The sequence below is a fragment of the Sapajus apella genome, unplaced genomic scaffold (assembly GCF_009761245.1).
Source record: "Sapajus apella isolate SASKATOON/1434 unplaced genomic scaffold, GSC_monkey_1.0 scaffold27, whole genome shotgun sequence".
Lineage (NCBI taxonomy): Eukaryota > Metazoa > Chordata > Mammalia > Primates > Cebidae > Sapajus > Sapajus apella.
In genome coordinates, this window is record NW_022436967.1 from 23,336,387 (window position 1) to 23,357,623 (window position 21,237).

A 21,237-nucleotide genomic window follows, 5' to 3' on the forward strand; every position below is an offset into this window, starting at 1 on the left:
AATAATTTCTTTCCTATTGAATTCCATGTTCTGGAATAATTTTATCTGAAAAACCTCCATGATTTCCTGTTGCCTAGAGAGTAAGTTCAAAATTCTTAGCAAGAAAATAAAAGAAAGAAATACTATTCAGAATGTTTTGCCATTCCATGAATAAGCTGATACTTTTGATAATCCTATTATTTGTTTACAGTTATTGTGCTTCAAATCTTCTTTATTTGGAAAAGCCAGGTGTCCAGTAAGAAGAATATCCAAATGAGAATTATAATAAACTTTTAAATGTATCATGATAATATTTATCACTTGGTTTTATTGAGCACTTTCTGTGCAAGGAGAATTAATCCTAAGAACTTACTATGTAGCATTTCGATTATTTCTCATAAGCAAGAAGTAATACAAACATTAGTTTCATTTTACAGATAATGGAATTGAGAGGTGAAGGAAAATCTAAGTGGTCACCCTGCTAGTACATAGCAGACCAGGAATCTAATCTAGAGCTCCTGCAAGGACTCAGAAGCAAAACTGCTTGTCATGAAATCCAGACTGCTTCATATGTGGGCAATATATTTAACCTCTCTGTACTTCAATCTCATAATCTGTGGAATTAAATAAGCCTAACCTGCACCCAAATGGTGCAGGTTGAATTAGTTAACATGTATATAATGCTTAGAATAGTGCGTAATAAATACTCAATAGAGGATAATTTCTATTATCTGCTAATTTCCATGGAAGTCAAACCTATAGGCATTCACAAAAATGCACAACTAATTAAATATCCCAGTAAAGCAAACAAATCAAAAATAGATATGTAAATCCACCCATTCATTAACAGATAGGCATGATGTACTTAATATAAACCAGAAACTGCGCTCAGTATTGCTGATATAACAGCAAAGAAAATAGACATAGACCCATTTTCATGAAGTTTACTTTCTCAATCTTGTGTGATTATGATATGAGATATACAAGGCACATTTTCAACTTGATCCAAAGTTTAGGCTACACAATAGAGGGCATCACAAGTCACACCTAATCATGAGGCTTGGTGGATGAGGTAACTCCTCTGAAAAGGTTAAGCCAAATTCAAACCAAAGGCCTACGGGAAATTGATTTACCAGCGAGAGTCCTTCACCGAAAAGGAAAAACATAACATGCCATGAGGCAACTTCCTAGGGAAATAGAGGCAAAACCACAAAATACTCTATCTATAAAGTTTAGGAGCATGGGAAAAAAGAAAACTCTCTAATTATAAAACTATAGTCAGACCACAAAATTTCCTATATCAGCAATGCCACTTTGATGACATATCTGAAAGCAATGAGGCTTAAAAGCCTGAATTCTAGCACTTCTGCTTTTAATTCTTGCCCAGAATCTGTTTTCTTTTAAAAAACAATGTTTCCCTAAGGCCTTCATCAAAGGGGTGAGGTATTTGCTACTCTAGAGTATGTTACCCAGGGAATAGTTAATGGGGTTGCACAGTATGAGCCATGACCTCCCCATCTCTGCACTTTGGGGAATTCATTTTCAGCTTGGATTCTAAACTGGAATTGATTCTTTCCATTAAAACTGGTTTTAAAAAACCTCTATCATAGCACACAGCACGCAAGAAAAGGCTGATCTCCAGAAGAGTGTGTAGATATAAGATGCTCACTTTGGGGATAGACAAAGAGAAAGTTAAATGTGAACCATCCGTTTTTATATTTAGCAAAGCAAACACCAAGTTTTGTGGACAGTTGCAAGAAATCTGAAATGAGAGGTCATGACAGGAAAGCAGGCAAGGGATAAGAACCACTAGTGGAAGTGATTAATCCTTAGGTCCTCTAAGTATAGGTATTTAGCACAAAGCCAAATGATTCCATTAGCCACACTGCTTAAAAGTTACCATCAGTGAAGAAAACCTAGAGATGACTACCGCAGCATATTATATATGCCTAGGTATCATAGACTACATGTAATTTTAACTACAGCCTGTCATCTCCAACAAATCCTTTAATCCTCTTCAAAAAGAAGCAGGTTCAAAACCTCTAGGACCAGGGGGAATTACGTGTCTATTAGAATCAGGATTTTGATGGTTGGAGTGAGCAAAAAAGTACATCGCTAACATAATTCTTTTATAATGAGTCATATTGAGTGTTTAGAGCAAGTTAATGGAATATTCACTTCAATGCATTACCTTCTGGGTCTGTACTATAGATAAGGCATTGTGCATGTTTGTTTAAGTGAGAAACATGAAGATAAATAAAACTCAGTTCCTTCTCTCTAAGGCTTTGCTATCTTATAGGAAGTTAGGAAAAATTCCACAAAAACTACAATATAAAACTGAATTAATTTACATGGCTTTATTTCAGCATAATATTTATGCTTAAATATTCTGATTACTTAGACATCAATGTGGTAGGTTATGTTCTGCCATACTGAAAAATAATTCATCACCAAACAATTAAAACAGTGATACGTTTCACACTCCTTAGAGCTGGGTTTATGAATTTTTGATAATATTATCACCTATCTGACAGATATATTTTTCCTTTGGCAACTTGGGAGAAATAACTCTATTTATTTTTTTCTCATTCTTTCTCCTTGATATAAACATGCTATGACAAGTAGAAAGAAAATAATGTGAAATAAACAAATTTTCTCCTAATAAAGAATCTGGAAATATATTGTGGAAGATTTGGATTTAGAAGGGGATTAGTGGGTGGAAAGACTAGTTTTGTAATAGATCTGCAGTGGAAGTGAAAAATACCCCACATAAACAAAAGCTCAAAAGTTAGAAAATGAATCATATTGGCAAACAAGTCACATCATCAGCCTGGACAAAGGGGAAAATGAGAGGAAGTAAAATATATGTAAATGACTTTGTCCATGGTACAAACATTTAAGCAACTAAATACAACACTGCTAGGTCAAGTAGCTGCCACATAGGTACCAGAAATACCTGTTCAATACAATACCTGGCAGTACCATTGATATTTATGAAGTCATTGGAGTAAAAGCAAGATATTTCTTCTAAACATTACTTATAAATTTTTGTTTTGCTCTATGAGGCCACCTATGAACACATGAAAAAGAAATTATTCGGAATCATTTTCTAATTTAGCCTGAATGAAAAGAAGCACATTGACAAGTAGTTTGAGTTCTCAATTTAAACTAATGGAGGAATGCATACTAAATGAAATTTTCATTTTTAATACCAGTCTTTTTTAAATAACCTAAGGAATTTGTTGTAATAAAAACGAGATGTGCTTATTTGATTTGGGGCTGACCATTCTCTGGCAGGTGCAAGGATGGAGACTTGGCTTGATGCAGAAACTAGAACTAGGAAACAGAGAGGAGAGCTAACATCACCTTTTAAAAAGCCTCTCACATGTTTCTATTACTTAAAGGTGTTCTTATCTTGAAAAAGTCTTCTTATTCACAAAACTGAGAATCAGTATGAGTCATAAGAATACAACATGACAGAAAACTGCTGTATTAATTCTTTCGACACTGCTATGAGGAAATGGTTGAATCTGGGTAATTTATAAAGAAAAGAGGCTTAATTGACTCATAGTTCTGCATGTCTGGGGAGGCGTCAGGAAACTTACAGCCATGGTGGAAGGCATCTCTTCACAGGGGCAGCAGGAGAATGAGTGCAAGCAGGGGAAATACCAGATGCTTATAAAACCATCAGACCTCCTGATAACTCACTCACTATAACAAGAACAGCATGGAGGAAAACTGCACCCATGATTCAATTACCTCTACCTGGTCCTGCCCTTTACATGTGGAGATTATGGTGATTACAATTCAAGGTGACATATGAGGGGGGACACAGAGCCAAATCGCGTAAACTGGGAAATCAGACAACCTGGATTCCGATCTCTAAGACAAGCTTCCTATGGAAATGTCAACAATCTTATGGTCATTCTAGTTTTTTATTTCTTCATGCACAAAAATACTATATGCATGTGACATATGACTTTTATGAGTCATTTCGTTTATATTCCACATTAACTATTTAAGGTAGGTTTTTCATAACTATTTTAAGAATAAGAAAGCTAAGGTTCAGAAAGCTCACTCAGCCAGGCAGTGGACAACCCAAGTTTCTAGTTTAAATCTTTACTGAGTTGAAATTTAATACATCAAAAAAAAGTTTTGTGTGTAGTAAGTTACAGAGAAATTTTAAAAAACATGGCAGGGATGTTAGAGAGGGCTAACATTGGGAGAAATGCCTGCTGTAGGTGTCATGGGGATGGAGGCAGCAAACCACCATGGCTTGTGTGTACCTATGCAACAATCCTGCAAGTTCTGCACATGTACCGCAGAACTTAAAGTATAATTTTTAAAAATTGTAACAATTAAATGCACCATATAGTAAATAAAAACAAATGCAGAGGCATTCCAATAAAACTGAATAATTGGGAAGATCATTTTGGAGAATTCTAATAAAGCTACCACAGAAATGTCAGGATTGTTTAATATAATTTAGTCTCTAACTATATTTGGTGGTCTGAATGGAGTGCATTAGGCAACACAAAATTACTGCACATGTATATCTAAGTCAGATGCTTATTTGAATTAACATTGCATTTCAATGAGAGCATGTCAGCATTATAATGATAATAGTTATTTCCATAAAAGAGATGCCAAAACACTTTTGCTGTTTGTTAGTTCTAAGTGAAAATAGAAAATAGATGTAGCAATTGAAAATGAATCAATAGTGTAGATTATTATGAATCTAGCTAATCTCTTAAATCTGAATACTATCAGCCTGTCATTGTGAATGTGTCACTTACATTCACATTAATGTAAGAATCACATTAATGTTTCTATATTCACATTTCCTTTAACAGTAGTAAGACAGTTCTGGCTTCATCCCATTATATGATTAAATGGACAGTTTACAGCTGCATAGCTTTCTACCAGCTTAGGTAAAATTAGTAACAATGAGAAAGAATAAAAATTGAAATGCTTCTTGGAGTTTCTAGAGGAAAAGTTGTGAGAATTAGCCAGTTCAACACACATTCTAGTGTTTAAATTTATACTCCTGCTCCTAGTTCAATTATCTATATTATTTACAAATCAGATAAAATTCCAGACTTCTTGAGCTTGAACTCCTGACCTCAGGTGATCCACCCTCCCCGGCCTCCCAAAGTGCTAGGATTACAGGCATGAGCCACCGCGCCCAGCCGTAATTCCAGAATTCTTGAAGTGACTTATTCCAAGAAAAGCAGTTAATTTATTCAAGAATTTTTCTTCCACTGCTTAGGAAATCTGCGGAGATTTTATGATTTCCAGGTAGTTTCAGGCTCATGGGATGCCTCACAGTACAAAGAGAGAAAGGTTATCTGCTATCATTCAAGTGACTGGGAAAATGTTTAAATATATAATACTAAATTATATGGTATATCAGAAGGTGCTAAGTCATATGGAAAATAAAATTTGGAACAGGGAAAGGAGTGCTAACGGAGATTAGAAGAGGCAGTATTATTAAATGGTATGGTGAGAGTTGGCCTTTGGGAGATTTGGTGAAAACCTCGAAGGAGTTGCCAGAATTAACTACCCATACAGCTTCAACAAACAAAAAAAACCTATTTTTCTATGTGAAAACAAGAAAATCGTTGTTAGCCAAGTAAGAGCTATTCAAAATAAACAATTACATGAAATGAAGGAACACAGCTCCCCTTACATCCAAAATGCGAATTATACTGACTGTCTTACCAAGAGTTTCCTTCCAGGAAAAAGAGATTGTGTCACTTTTAAAATATAATAACTTTATCACATTTAAGATATATTCTTTTACATACTGAAAATTAATGTCCTAGAAGAGAAGAAAGAATCTGTTAGTATATGCCCAAAGAAGATTAAGCTAGGGCTGACACAGATGTCCAAACAGTAGGGCAGGCATAGTTTTTGAACCCATGCATTGTGACTCCAGAGCTTGAGCTCTTAAATAAACATTATCTGAAAGTGAGAAATACATTGACTTACAATAATTGTCTTCAGGGATGGGATGAGCCCTGATGGTTAACTAGATTTGAACCTCAGTCACCCTCCTGGATCAGACCATATGCACAGCATGGAAATCTCAGTGAACAGGGTTTATAGCAGCAACTTTCTTGGTTTCTTCCACTCAGACCATTACTACATATTATAATTTATGAAACAATATAAAGGCATGTACATACTCTATGGCCTAATATAACTAAAAATGTCTCCACAGAAGAAGCAAATAATTTGAAAACCCCTCCTGGGAAAGACACTGATGATTAAATATGATACTAGTAATTCAAGTACAAATGTACAAACATATGCACCAAAAGAACAACAAGAAAATAGCACAGCTGACAGCTCTTCCACTTCCTTAGCACACACTTTGTCAGTATAGTCACATTCCAAATTTCAAACAAGATTATCTAATCAGATCTGACCTCTTCAAGCATCATAAAATTTGTTAGCACACAAAGGTGTTATGCTGCTAATAAATAGAATAAAATATTCAAAATAGTGTTCATTTGTTCATTTGCATTTCATATATTGCATTAAGTATATATATGATTATAGGAGTACAAGTACATGATTTATAAATATAAATATTTATGTATAAGAAAGGCGCCTGCATAGCCAAGACAATCCTAAGCAAAAAAAAAAAAAAAAAAAAAAAAAGCTGGCAGCATCATGATACCTGACTTCAACCTATACTACAAGCCTACAGTAATCAAAACAGCATGGTACTGGTGCCAAAACAGAGATATAAAACAATGGAGCAGAACAGAGGTCTTGGAAGTAATGCTACACATCTGCAAGCACCTGATCTTTGACAAACCTGACAAAAACAAGCAATGGGGAAAGGATTCCCTGTTTAATAAATGGTGTTGGGAAGACTGGCTAACCATGTGCAGAAAGCTGAAACTAGACCCCTTCTTTACACCTTACACAAAAATTAACTCCACATATAATACCTAACACCATAAAACCCTAGAAGAAAACTTAGGCAAAACCATTGAGGAGATAGGCATCGGCAAGGACTTCATGACTAAAATACCAGAAGCAATGGCAACAAAAGCCAAAATAGACAAATGGGATCTAATTAGATATAAGAGCTTCTGCATAGCAAAATAAACAATCATTAGAATGCATCAGCAACCAACAGAATGGGAAACAATTTTTGCAATCTACCCATCTGACAAAGGGCTAATATCCAGAATCTACAAATAACTTAAAATGATTTACAAGAAAAAAGAAACAACCCCATCAAAAAGTGGGCAAATGATATCATAGACTGGATAAAGAAAATGTGGCATATATACACCATGGAATACAATGCAATCATAAAAATGGATGAGTTCATGTCCTTTGCAGGGACATGGATGAAGCTGGAAACCATCACTCTCAGCAAACTGACACAAGAACAGAAAACCAAACACCGCATGTTCTCACTCATAAGTGGGTGTTGAACAATAAGAACACATGGACACAGGTAGGGGAACATCACACACCGGGGCCTGTTGAGGGGCGGGGGACTAGGGAAGGGATAGCAGGGGACGGGGAGATTGGGGAGGAATAACATTAAGGAAAAATACCTAATGTAGGTGACAGCAAAATGGAGGCAGCAAATTGCCATGGCACGTGTATACCTATGTAAGAATCCTGCATGATCTGCACATGTTCCCCAGAACTTAAAGCATAATTTTAAAAAAAGAAAAATAGGCATTATCAGAGTATTTGCTGATAGTTGTGAGGCCAAAGATCTAGATAATCAAAACAATTAACATTACAAATGGGAATGGATTTTTGTTATAAAATTAACATTAATTCACATCTATGTTGTTTCAAATTAATAGGAATTCAGTGTCCATACTTGTAACTTTAAATAATCTCCTTAAATGTCATTAGAAATAACTGATTTTTTTCTGTCCTTCTATAAATGGCTTTATTTAGTACATATGCATGTATTTAGGCAAGAATGTCATATGTTTATTTCATTTTCATGCCATTTTATCTCAATTAAAATATTTGATATTAACTTTTTATTGATGAAGCCATCTATATCAGTTCTTTCCTTTAACTTCAGTATTTCTGTTAGTGAACTCCCAATCTTCTCAGCACTTAAGCTCAAAGCTTTCTCTATTTTCCTTCTATGTCCTGGTATACACATAAGCTGAGAAGTTTTGTGTTTTCTTCCTCTGCAAGTAATTGCCATTTGTCCTCTCCTTTCTATTCATTACTAACATGATCTGCATTCTTAAAGTCCAACAAGGTATTTTTTGTTGTTCTTCTTCTTCCTTTTTATCTTTTATTTTTATTTTTATTTTAAGTTCCAGGGTACAAGTGCAGGTTTGTTACATAGGTAAACTTATACCATGGGAGTTTGTTTTACAGATTATTTGACCACCCAGGTATTAAGCCTAGTACCCATTAGTTGTTTTCTTGACCCTCTCTCTCCCCCCTTTCTTCACCCTTTAAAAAGCCCCAGAATGTCCTGCTCCCCTCTATGTGTTCTGTTCATGTGTTCTCATCATTTAGTTCCCACTTATAAGTGAGAACATGAAGCATTTGGTTTTCTGTTCCTGTGTTAGTTTGCTAAAGATAATGGACTCCAGCTCCATCCATGTCTTTGCAAAGGACATGATCTCATTATTTTTTATGGCTGCATAGTGTTCCATTATTTATTTGTACCACATTTTCTTTATCCAGTCTCTCATTAATGGACATTTAGGTTGATTCCTAGTACTTATTATTTTAGTAATCTCTTTTACTTTCTGGGCTCCCCTGTCATTTCCAATCCCTACCTAATAGCTGATACTTCTGTCCACACTTGCCAGATTTGTCTAAACCATCAAAATCCTCAAAATATCATCATGAAGTAGATAAATTTTCCCACTTACCTTCCAAAATTCTCTGCCATACATCCTTAAATTGCACCCTTTGACCTAGTTATATTTTGTACTTGGCCTGTCATCTGGTACAAGGTAACAATGTGAAGTTTATTTTGGACTTTCATTGCATTTTGCTAATAAAATAATTATAACATCGTTCCCTGCTTTTCATTGTAATTACTCAGGTACATGGTTTCCTTCATATGATCTGCCCTTGACGATAGTGATCATGTTTTACACATTTTAAAAAAATTGATTACAACTTCTGGCATATTTGCATATTTGTAAGTAGTGAAAGATATTATTTGATAAGTAAAAGTACTCTACAACAATGTAGTATTTTCCTGGTTATTTAAAATGGACTTTAACATATTCCAGTGCCTCAGAGACACTAATTTCCTCTAAATCACATTGGTCAATGTATTTAAGAAAACATAAGCTAATAGAAAATCACTACATATGTGGAAGCGGCTTAGACATATGCACAAAATAATGCAGGAAATTTGACAGTATGTAACTTTGTAAGATTTATGAAAATAAAGTACACTTTTACAACAAGATATTAAAATTATAAGATGTCATTTACTGTAATCCAATTCTTTCCAAAACAGAGGAGTAAAGGAAAAATACAACTTGCAAAACTATGCATACTCTCTCTCACCTTTCTCAGATATTTTCTTTTTTGGCATTAAGTCAAATATTACAGTTTACTGGAAGATCTGTTTAAATCTCACTACTTAATAAAATCCTTCTGATAAACATTATACCATGCTTTTCTTTTAATTTGGTTTATTTAAGCATTTGCATCTCATTGCTTCTATTATGTCCTCCCCTCTATGCTGACTTTTAGAGAGCCTTATTTTATTTTGCTTGTTCAACAGAAAATTACACCTTTTAAACATAGGAACAGTTACTTTCCTATTTTTGTTCCTGCTAAGATCACGGAGCAGTTCTAAGCCGGTACTAAGTACTTCAGCAATACAAGTTTTATTAAATAGAAACAAGAATGTATATATATTTTTTGAGACGGAGTTTTGCTCTTGTTACCCAGGCTGGAGTGCTCACTGCAATATTCTCCTCCCGTGTTCAAACTATTCTCCTGCCTCAGTCTCCTCAGTCTCCCGAGTAGCTGGGATTACAGGTGCGCACCACCACACCCAGCTACTTTTTATATTTTTAGTAGAGATGGGGTTTCGCCATGTTGGCCAGAATGGTCTCGATCTCCTGACCTCGTGATCTGCCTGCCTTGGCCTCCCAAAGTGCTGGGATTACAGCCATGAGCCACCGTGCCCGGCCAAGAATAAGAATTTTTAATAAGTAGAGTTATATCAAGAAAGTCAGACATTTTAGGGGGGACTTATACAAATGTGTTTTAACAATGTGGCATCAATAGCTGGGCCAAATATCCAGGTTAAATATGGCTTTGAAAAATTGAATAGATGGAACATCATACTTTTAGCATTTTCCTTAAGCTTTGCCAATAGACGTTGTGTTAGGGAAGATATGGAATGTATTTGACACTTATGAATCATAAATAAAAACAGAATTTCCAATCTTCTTTTGCATCCTGAGTTGAGGGGGTATGACTGAAAATTAGAAAAGTAATGTCTTTAAGGAGTTAAATTTATGGACAAGGATGCAAGCATTTTTAGACAACTGCTTAGCAGAAGATACTTTATGAATGTATAGGTTTCCATGATTCACACAACACCTAGATGGGCAGTTGCCTTCATCACTTGGTTTTTAAAACAGAAACTACAAAACATTTTTAAAAGTATTTTACGTGTTTTTCTCTGTCAGAAGCAGATTTAAGGAACACATACATCCTCAACAAAAATACGTGTGAGGCCACAGAATATGTCTCCAATTGGGAAGCTTGGTACCTAACTGCAATTTAGTGCCGAGAGAATTATTTTCTATTTCTGATTCCTTCACTTGGTACCCACCACTACCTCTATAACCAGTATTACTTAAGACAGAAACAATAATTTTAAGGCTACAAGGTGAAGGAACACTCAAGTAAGTTTGTTGCCAACCCCAATTCCTACAGATACATGAAGAAATGCACAACTAATACAAATATTGTCCACTTCAGTAGTGCACACGCAGATGTAACTTATATATTCCCAAAACTTCTAGGATCCTACCATCTAAATAAGGATAATAAGTAGAAATATTTTAATGCCTCAGTTAAAATTACTAATAAAATATGGAGCCTTTGCAATATGAGTGTCATCTCTTTATTTGAAATTCGAAGCACTTGCTCTCTATAATACACCATGAAATTATACTAGGAAGCTATATAATTAGTTAAATACTATTTCATTTCTTTGAGTTTTAGTTACTTCTTTTGGAACACTTAATTCTGGAACTGAAATGGTTATTTTCTTTAAGTAAAATATACAAATATCAGATGAAATATTCACAGTTCATCTGAGCATCAGTGAGTAGTTGATGCCACTAATACCTAGGCACTAGAATTCTCTCAGGAAATATGAAGAACAGATTTGGGATCATAGATTTGAAGATTAGAGACTGGTTAAGCAACTCCACTTTCTAAATTAATTGTTAACCTTATCTGTGAAATGAATGTGCATGGAATTATTGTAAAAGTTAAATGAAATACCATACAATGGGCTTTTGAAAATTGTAAAATGTTCAATGTAGATTATGCAAAATATTTACAGATTTTACATTCTGTAAATACTGTATTTTCTATCTGAGTTTTGTGACCAATGTGGAGCCCATGGAAATGGAAAGCCAACTTTATATCTTTTTAAAAAATCCTCTTATAAGCAGACCCACATAGTTCAAGCCTGTGCTGTGAAGGGTCAGCTATATAACCCAGTGAACCTTAATGTAAATTCTGAACTTCAGTTAAGAGTAATGTGTTTCCAGGTTCATCCGTGTCCTTACAAAGGATACAAACTCATCGATTTTTATGGCTGCATAGTATTCCATGGTGTATATGTGCCACATTTTCCCTGTCCAGTCTATCATTACTGGGCATTTGGGTTGGTTCCAAGTCTTTGCTATTGTAAACAGTGCTGCAATGGACATACTTGTGCATGTGTCCTTATCATAGAACAATTTATAATCCTTTGGATATATACCCAGTAATGGGATTGCTGGGTCAAATGGAATTTTTATTTCTAGGTTCTTGAGGAATCGCCATACTATATTCCACAATGGTTGAACTAATTTACACTCCCACCAACAGTGTAAAAGTATTCCTATTTCTCCACCTCCTCTCCAGCATCTATTTTACTTACACAGGAACAGAAAATCAAACACTGCATGTTCTCACTCATAGGCGGGTGTTGAACAATGAGTGCACATGGACACGTGGAGGGGGGCATTACACACTGAGGTCTGTGGGGGCGCTAGGGGAGGGACAGTGGGAGGTAGGGAGTTGGGAAGAGATAACACAGGTAGAAATGCCAGATATAGGTGATGGAGATGGAGGTAGCAAACCACATTGCCATGTATGTACCCATGCAACAATTCTGCATGTTCTTTACATGTACCTCAGAACCTAAAATGTAATTATATATATATATAATGTATTTTAAAATAGCCAGAGTAGTGCTGAGACAACTAAGTTCATCAGTGTTTGTTTGAGAATATGTTGTAATATCTTCTAAAGTAAATATTGTCTAAAATAAAAAAAGAGTAATGTGTTAACGTTCATTCATAAATTGTAATAAATGCATCAATAGAGGAGTCTGGGTGGTGGGGCAGGAGTGAGAAGACAGGGATCATGGAACTGTGTAATTTCTGTTTAATTTTTCTGTAAACCCAAAACATCTCTAAAAAAACTAAGATACCTATAAATCTCACAGGCAATAATGGCTTAAGGAGATGTAAAGACTATTAATAAATGTAATGTGTTATCCTGATGGGATCCTGAAATAGAAAAAGGAAATTAGGGAAAAACTGAAAAATAGAATAAAATGAAGTATGAACTTCAATTAGCAATAATGTATCAATATTGGCTTATTAATTGTGACAACTGCACCATGCTGACATATAATACAATGAGTATTTGGTGTATGGGAAATGCACTATTTTTAAAATTTTTCTGTAATAAACAATTTATTAAAAAAAGATATATTGATCATATACTTTGAACCAGAAACAATACTAGAAACATAAAACAGCACATGCCAGATCTCACACATTAATCTAAAGTTATTGAAGACATATGTATAAATAAAAATATTTTATTAAAAAGTTAATTTAAATCTTAATTAGAAAGCAGTGTAGTACAAGATTCAAATAATCCATTTATGGAATTTGTATGTCATCAGAGCACCATGAAAATGTTTTGTTTTTTAAGCTAAGCACATTATTTGTTAGGTATAAAGACTCCATTTAATTGTGCGCTCAAGTCTCTTAATTTTATTTGTATTAAATTTTAGATAAGTAACAAGTTGTTCCTATTATCTGTTTTGATATTATAGAGATTTTGCTTTTCTTGTGATCTAGAGGTATGCCTTGCCTGCAAACGTGAATAACAGCTGATCTTCCCAGGAATGTCATATTTTAGCAGCCAGTTTTTTTCTGAATGCACAGTGTGTATTCCTATATCTCATGCTGCACCCATATATCCTTTATGTTATTGAAAATAGTTCTTCAAAATATTTATTTGCTTTACTTGCAGTGATAAAATATTTGAGAATAGTTTTTCTTGGCTCAGTTAATGTGGCATCTGTTCTTTTCACCCCATAACTGATTCGTCATGCAAAAGAGGAGACTTGCTTCTGCAGTGGTATTGATCTACATGGCCTTTTTGGTTAGGAGTAAAGCCTCTTTAATTACATTGGCTGACTTTCATTTTTTACAAAGTCTTAGGCACATTAGCTATCGTGTTGTAGTGTTCTCATTTGTCTTAAATTTAGATGCACCCGGTCTCGAGAGATTGATCGACTGTCTATAGTCTTGAGAAACCAGGGCCTACACCAGTCTATACTCACTCTGCTTAGCTTAGAAATCTGAAGGAGCTATCTCTCATCTTTTCCTAGGGTTTGATAACCTCTTCTCTTTACTTCGCCAGGGGTGTTTTGACCTTTAATTAAAAGGAAAATTTGTTGTCTTCCTTTTAGAAGACAGCAAATAATGAACTCATTAAAATGAGGTTAGTGTTCAGGCCTTAGAGCAATAAGAGTTGAAGTCTCATTAGCAGCTAACAATGCAGAACACAGCACATAAATAAACCTAATATGGCACAGCGAAATGCCTCGGTGCATTAGATTTGAGCAGAATCAAATGTTTACCGTCAACGATGTCTGGGGCATAAAGTTTTAATGCACTTAATAAAGAAAAGCAAATTGCTTCCTATTAGCCATGAAATGTTACACAGAAATTGCCCCAAAAAGTATATTATGTAAATGTGAGATATGTTAATAATTAACAAAGATATTGTAGAAAAATATCTGTCTTGCTTGATGTATGCAACAATTAGGAAGAATAAAGATGACTCAAAAATTCCCAAGGTAATTCTAGTGATTAATGTAAAATAATGTGGGATGTAGGATTTTTAAAGAGACTATCTCACTGCTGGCCCAGGATAAGAGATATTTGCGATGTTAAACTAAAGAATCAATTAATAAAACATCCTCATAGTCTATAAAATATCTTTTGGCCAAGAGATTCCATAAGAGCTTATTTAAAAGAGTTACTATACGTCATTTATGCAAGTACTACAAGGAATGTTGAATCCATAAATTTGAGTACTTTGTGGCTTTTTATAATATTAAATAAGGTATATTAGCGAAATAATAATGAGGAGTTTTATGTCAATAATTCAGTGAATGGAATAAAAGTACTGATAATAATATGCTTTTTATTCTTCATTGTTTTAGATTCCTTCTGTAAAATTAGAAAATTGTTTCAATATGGCATTTCCTCCACAATGAACCTGTATCTACTATGCTTCTTAAATTCTAAAAGAATGAGGATAGTTATTTTCCTTGATTACTCATTCTACCATTTTTCTTCAAAATATTGGAACAAGATTGCTTTTATTCCCTGCTTCTTGAGCTCTCATGAAAACATGTACATTAAAATTTGGAGGTGTCAAAAATGTCATAGATAAGGAAAACCTGCTTTATGTTGATGAAGTCAACTCACTAAATGCTACATTGGGATTTTGAAGAGATACTTCACTACTGAATAACAAAAGTAACTGTTACTTTGCAAACAATGTTTATCTGATACATAAAGCCTGTGAACAAATTAGAAGTCATCACATGCTACATTCAATTCTTTCACAATCTGCATGTAATCTATCATTTGATATCTAGAGTTCTAGAACCTTTCTCTTCAAACTACACCCCAACTCTTACCATATTCTTCCCACTTTACTACAAACTCCAAGACCCTTATTTCTCAATTGGCACTTTTTCTCCTCCACATGTTTCCCTCTTCCATTCTTGTCCAGGCAATTCTTCATACAGTGGCCAAATATTTAAGGTATAAATCATGAACATTATATCTCTGCTCAAAAAACTGCAGTGGCTTCCCACACATTCACCTGCAATGTATTAGTAATTTATTTGTTTATTGTTTATGTCATCCACTGAAATATAAACTCTTAACCAAAGGACTGTTTCATTCAAAACTGAATCTCCAGTACCTAGGACAGCTCCAGTGCCTGGGACAGCTCCAGTACCTATACTAGGGGCTTACATAGTTCTTGAATAGGTAAGCACACAACACAGTTCACTTAAAGTGAAATTACGCCAAAATGTCTTTATCAAAGAAATAATGTGAACAGTGGATAATGTCAATCACAGAACTCCAAAGCATACCATTCATACAGAAAATAATTATAATGGTGACTTCTCCTGTTGGGAAATGAGAGCTATGCTGATAAATATTACCATTTGTGCATTTTTGGTTTTGCTGTTCTACTTCATGAGTGTCTCACTAGTTTCCCTACATCTACAAAAAATCAAAGTTGGTAGACAAGTAGGTGTTTATTGGATTATGTCACCTGCTTTGTTATATATGTACATCATAATTAGGCTTTGAATAGGGCTGAGTTGAGGAGGTGACAAGAAAATCTCACAGGAGTTTTCATTTTTTAAATTTTAAGTTTTTGTCAGAGGGAGAGCCTTACTATCCAGAAGAAAAAGATTTATCTTCCAAGTGAAGTAAAAGCCCATCTTAAAATATTTTGCTATACAATGGATTTTAGTATGTATTTTTTCTTCTAGTTTCTTTAACCAATTATGGTTTTATATAAGTAGTAATGGTTTTTTTACAACAAAATCTAAAATTAGATATCTTTATCCTGCTGTCAGTGTACTGAGAAATTTCTACTACATTTGAGCTTAAAAAATCAGCCTTAATACCTCAAATGTATATAAACTGACTCATGATTAGATATTCAGCCTTTGAATGTGTGTTTTGGGGTACACATTTAAAGATGTATGTATCTGTGGGCTTACAAAATACTCAACTATGTAGCATATGAAAAATTTCAAAAACTTTATAAAACTGATCATACAAATTTGCGTTAATCCACATTTCATTAACAACTTAAAATTTGTTTTTATTAACCTAATAGTTGTTTTTCACAATTTCTCAGCAAGAGTAAGATGCTCCAAGAAATATAGTATACTATTTATCAAAATTATAATTGTTAATCCTAAATATGTTTTTAGAATTCCAAAATATAAAGGAATTTGTCTTTATCTGAGTCTCTTTAAGGACAGCAAGTCCAGGAATAATGGAAAAACACTCCTTTGTACAGATCACTTGCAGACAGTTAATGTGATTATTTGACTGCCTGCATATTCAAAATCCATTTCATATAAAATCACAGCTATTACATTTTTCATTTGCATTGCATAATAGGTAGGAAACTCTATTTAATAGAGGAGATCATGACCCCGAAAGACACCTCTACCTTCCCATGATTAGCCACTCACCTAATGTTTTTTCCTAAATAAGCAAACCACAAACTCAGACAAGGGGAGGTGGATGTTTCTGGGTGATTATTTGAGGTAAAAATTAAGACACATTAAGTGCAAGATTTTTCCTACCAAAAGACTTTAGTATGTTAATGTGGGTTGAGAATCTCTCTAATGGGGTATGATACAGTGTTTTTCCTAAACATTTTGAAGATACAATTATTTTTTTCACAGACTAAATTTTATAGATCTAGTGACCCGTAGATCATGGCTTGGTTTACCACTTGCCTGTGGTAAAGATTCTGTTTCACTGGTTATCTCTTCTTACACAGTGAAATTATCTGTGTAATTCTGAAGAAGGAGGTAGCTCAAGCATCCACATTTTGCAGACCTTAAGCCATTTCTGACAGTGAAAACCAAATCTGTACCTGATCTGGAGCTTCCACAGGCAGTACAAAGTATCTCCATCAACCTGGCCTTCCAACACAAAAGTCAGGATTTTGCAGACGGATTCAGGTTAAATTTTAAAATTCCAAGCTAATGCAAAGAGAACTTGGATCCAATTCTCAGATGATAGTTTCTCAGAATTCTTGGGGATATTTTGTGTTGTAAGCTTCTCGGCTCCCACTATGACCCAAAAAAGACTTTGACTTTATTATTTTGTTTATGTATGTATGTTATTATATAAGTATGTTATGTATATATGTTATTCTTTGCTATTTGGTTTTATATTATTCCTAAAGCCATTTTTAAGCCATTGAGGTTAAAATGACTAAAAGATTCCTCCTGCTATTTTAAAAGAAATCCTACCTAGTTCAACCTCTACCTCACTATTACTCTATGATTTATTTAAATACTTTGGCTTTAGAAAGTATGAGTCATTTTTGTTATTATCTTATAAAAAGCTTTTAAGTAAATAATTGTGCCACACAAACAATGACCTCTGAAGTTAAAATATATATTTATATTTTTCGAAGTCAGAAAATATTGTAGGTTATGTTGGAGGCTTGATAGCAAGAGCTTATAGGAATATGATATTAAAAATATAATTGGATACCAGGCTTAGAGGAAGTACCTTATAAACAAAAATGCCAGTGTCTGAAATGATAGCATTTGAAGGTGTATAATGAGATCACATTTGATTCAAATATACTTATTTTATTCAAAATTCCAGTCAATTCAGTAAAGCATGAGAAACACAGGAACCAGAGGAACAGAGTGCAGGGCACAGACACAGTTTGAGATGGTCTACTTGATCTGAAGTAGGATACAGTTGAAGGAGAGATTAGAACTCATAAGGCCTGAACAGCATTTCACTATTTTTAAGGAAATTTTCTGATCTTAGGCAGAGAACCAGACTACCAATCATAAAACAGAAGCAGAAGATCATCTTACACATTTTCAGAATGGGCTAAAATCAGTGGCTTATAATTCTGTGGAAAGGAGATGACCAGGACACTGTCCAGTAACAACGTTTAGGGCACAAGGCACATCCACTCACATCTACTAGAAAGGGAGTCAAAGACAAATGGAGTGTCTTGCTGTTGCAATCAAATAAATTTACAACACTATAAATGCATTTCAAATTTAATGATTTATATAACCTTCATTGTGTTCTTTGATAATCAGGCAGAAAATGCAAACTCTTCATATACGTGACATGATTTAATATTATTTTATAAGGTCAAACCGATTTTTAATTTTTTTCTTCTCTTCACCAGTATGTTTAATTAGTATCAACATTTAACCTTCTGGTATTCAAAAAACACTGCTTATGCTATGAGACCACCACCCTTACCCATATATATATTTTGTGTGCAGTTAGTTTTTGAAATTTGCCCTCCAATCCTGGGTAACTGAATTTTGAAAGTAATGATGCCAAGTTCTTTACTGACCCTAAGATGTGTTCTCATTGGCCCTATCATTTGTAGCAGACTCCCCATGTCCTGTATTAAGCATAACTGGTCTCTTATTTTCCGTGCCTCAACAAAATGGCTTGCCACTTTTCCAGGACCGACTTTATTGATCTCACTGTCTACCCTGTTAAAACATAGATACTTTGTGTTTATTTCAATAATAGCATGGTACTAAAATTAATTTTGCAACACTAGTAACAATTTGTAATTAAACAATTATTTGATTAATTTGCTATATGTGTCATCTGAGTGCCTAAAAAGAATGTTGGTTCCATAAAAACAGAAAATTTACCAGTTTTGTTTATCAGGTGCTTTCTAACTCCATACTTAGCATAATTTATGTAGCTTCTCTAGCATACTTTATGTATCATTATTTTCTCCATTTGTAAAATAGGATTAATAAAGAGATTATTGGAAGATTTAAATAAATAATTAGAGTGTTTCTCTTCATCTAACACATAGTAAAACTTGATAATATTAGCTATTATTGTTGCCATTCTCCACTCTATCCTGAATACCTAGAAGAGTACCTAAACATAGCAGTTCAATTAATATTGTCTGAATGAATAAATGAATGCATGAATAAATGAATGAACAATTGCAAAAAGAGGGAAGAGTGCCAAAAGAGAGTGGACGTTTAGATTCCTGGTCTTCCTGGAGATAGACCAGAAAGAAAAATGGCAATGAAATACTTAAGTGATGAGAGGAGAGATGAAAGGATACATTTCTCTGAAACATCAAGGTGTCCTTTGGCTCGCCAGGTTTTGGTTTTTTTTTTTTTTTTTTTTTTTTTTTTAGATTGAGTGTGATTTCAGAAGTAGGATCCATACACTTCAACCTTTCTGACCATAAACACCCCTATACCTGCATAGTACTATCTCATTCACTTTTCAGCATTCACTCATTTTTAATTAATTAGCTTATCCATTTCACAATCCGAGCCAAACTGTATAACATGAAATTACATAGAAGATTTGGTATGTTGGTATAAGTTCAATAAAAGTTGATTAAAAAAAGAAAGAAAGAAAGAAAGAAAAAGAAGCAAGGAACGAGATGAGTAAGAAGAAAGGTAGAACTATCAAATGCAAACCTCAAAAGCTTCGTACTTTCATCCTGGGCCAGTCCCATTCATCTTCATTTGCACATTGACAAATAGTATCTGTGTGAACGTTTATGGAATCCCAACTCCATTTTATTGAGGTGGGCATACAAACTTGCTGTATTGGGACATGAGATTACTAAGGTTAGATTGTTAATATGGGCATGTTCAATTTTGGCTTACTTCTTGTGTTATCTGGGTGGAATATTAAATCTTTCTATAAAGCAATATTTTCTACCTGGAAAATATAAATATAAATTGCATCTTCTGATTTCCATATCAGAATCTAGTTAGGATAAATAAGAAACTTTTTTATTGAGCTACTAAGTAAGATAAAAGACCATGTAAAACAAACACTCTCACTCTGAGGTAGCTGTTTTGAAATTTTGAAAATATAAGACTTTATTAGTCTGTTCTCACACTACTATAAAGACATACCCAATACTGAATAATTTAAAGAAAAGAAGTTTAATTCACTCACAATTCTACGTGGCTGGGAAGACCTCAGGAAATTTGATAATCCCAGAGGAAGGCAAGGGGGAGGCAAGTCACATCTTACTTCATGGGAGGAGAAAGAGAGAAAGACTGCAAGGGGAAAGTGCCACGCATTTTTAAACAACCAGATCTTGTGAGAACTCTTCATAAGACAGCGCTTGGGGGATAGTACTAAACCGTTAGAAACCATCCTCATAATCCAATCCCCTCCAACCAGGCCCCACATTCAACATATGGAGATTACAATTTGACATGACATTTTGGTGGGGACACAGAGCCAAACTGTGTCATTCTGCCCCTGGCCCTCCCAAATCTTATCTCCTTCTCACAATTCAAAATGCAGTCATGCTTTCCCAAGTCTTAACTCATTTCGGCATTAACCCAAAAGTCCAAGTCCAAAGTCTCATTTGAGACAAAGTAAGTTCCTTCTGCCTATGAGCCTGTAAAACCAAAAACAAGTTAGCTACTTCCAAGATACAAGGTGGTACAGGCATTTGGTAAATGCTCCTGTTCCAAGTGGGAGAAATTGACCTGAGCAAAGGGGCTACAGGCCCTACGCAAGTCTGAAACCTATCAGGGCAGTCATTAATTCTTAAAACTCCAAAATAATTGTCTTTGACTCCAGGTCTCACATCCAGGACACACTGATACAATGGGTGGACTCCAAGGATTTGAGCACCTCTCCACTGGGGCTTTGCAGGGTATAGTCCCTGTGGCTGCTTTCACAGACTGGCATTGAGAGTTTGCGCTTTTCCAGGCACACAATGCAAGCTGGTCAGTGGATTTATCGTTCTGTTGTCTGGAGGATGATGACCATATTCTCACAGCTCCACTAGGCAGTGCCCCAGTGGGGATTCTGTATGAGTGTTCCTACCCCACATTTCCTCTCTGCACTGCCCTGGTAGAGGATCTCCATGGGGGCTCTGCCCCTGCAGCATATTTTGCCTGAA

The 21,237-nt window shown here is 34.7% G+C and overlaps 1 protein-coding gene across 2 annotated transcripts in view; it reads left to right on the forward strand.

The window, feature by feature from the left end:
* Window positions 1-21,237, forward strand: part of LOC116560909 (bifunctional heparan sulfate N-deacetylase/N-sulfotransferase 4) — a 285,389-nt gene that overhangs the window by 111,073 nt on the left and 153,079 nt on the right. The window lies entirely within an intron of this gene.